General features: G+C 40.1%; 1 protein-coding gene across 1 annotated transcript in view; it reads left to right on the top strand.

The window, feature by feature from the left end:
• Positions 1-1,100, top strand: part of LOC137659670 (mucin-22-like) — a 734,167-nt gene that overhangs the window by 621,983 nt on the left and 111,084 nt on the right. The gene's annotated exons all lie outside the window — the stretch shown is intronic.

Below are 1,100 nucleotides of genomic sequence, written 5' to 3'. Positions count from 1 at the left end.
TACACGATTACTCGGGAGACAATCACGTTCGGCCATGACAGTCTTTCATGGATGGTAAATTTAAGAGTTTCCTCCGCATATCGCTAAAAACCAGAGAGAGAGAGAGAGAGAGAGAGAGAGAGAGAGAGAGAGAGAGTTTCCTCAGCATATCGCTAAAAACCAAAGAGAGAGAGAGAGAGTTTCCCTAGCATATCACTAAAACCTGAGAGAGAGAGAGAGAGAGAGAGAGAGAGAGTTTCCCTAGCATATCACCAAAACCTGAGAGAGAGATATATAGAGAGAGAGAGAGAGTTTCCCTAGCATATCACTAAAACCTGAGAGAGAGAGAGAGAGAGAGAGAGAGAGAGAGAGTTTCCTCAGCATATCGCTAAAACCTGAGAGAGAGAGAGAGAGAGAGAGAGAGAGTTTCCTCAGCATATCGCTAAAACCTGAGAGAGAGAGAGAGAGAGAGAGAGAGAGAGAGAGTTTCCCTAGCATATCACTAAAACCTGAGAGAGAGATAGTTTCCCTAGCATATCACTAAAACCTGAGAGAGAGAGAGAGAGAGAGAGAGAGAGAGTTTCCTCAGCATAACACTAAAAACCAGAGAGAGAGAGAGAGAGAGAGAGAGAGTTTCCTCAGCATATCGCTAAAAACCAAAGAGAGAGAGAGAGAGAGAGTTTCCCTAGCATATCACTAAAACCTGAGAGAGAGAGAGAGAGAGAGAGAGAGAGAGAGAGAGAGTTTCCTCAGCATATCGCTAAAACCTGAGAGAGAGAGAGAGTTTCCTCAGCATAACACTAAAAACCAGAGAGAGAGAGAGAGAGAGAGAGAGAGTTACCTTTTATATTCTATTATACTATCAGGTAACTTTAAAAAACAATAAATATGATACGCATAAAAAACAATAAATAATTGTAAACTAATCGAGATATTATTTTTCCCTGTTGGAGCCCCTGGGCTTATAGCATCTTGCTTTTCCAACTAAGGCTGTAGCTTGGATAGTAATAATAATAATAATATAGATGTGTAAAATGTGTATGGAAATATGTGTTTGTGTATATCATATAATGTATGTGTATACACAATATATCTCTCTTTACCCAGAGTCTGTGGTTTAA

The sequence above is a fragment of the Palaemon carinicauda genome, chromosome 20, assembly GCF_036898095.1.
Source record: "Palaemon carinicauda isolate YSFRI2023 chromosome 20, ASM3689809v2, whole genome shotgun sequence".
NCBI classification, from domain to species: Eukaryota; Metazoa; Arthropoda; class Malacostraca; order Decapoda; family Palaemonidae; genus Palaemon; species Palaemon carinicauda.
The sequence above is the reverse complement of the archived record's forward strand: the minus strand, read 5'-3'. Positions and strand labels throughout refer to the sequence as shown.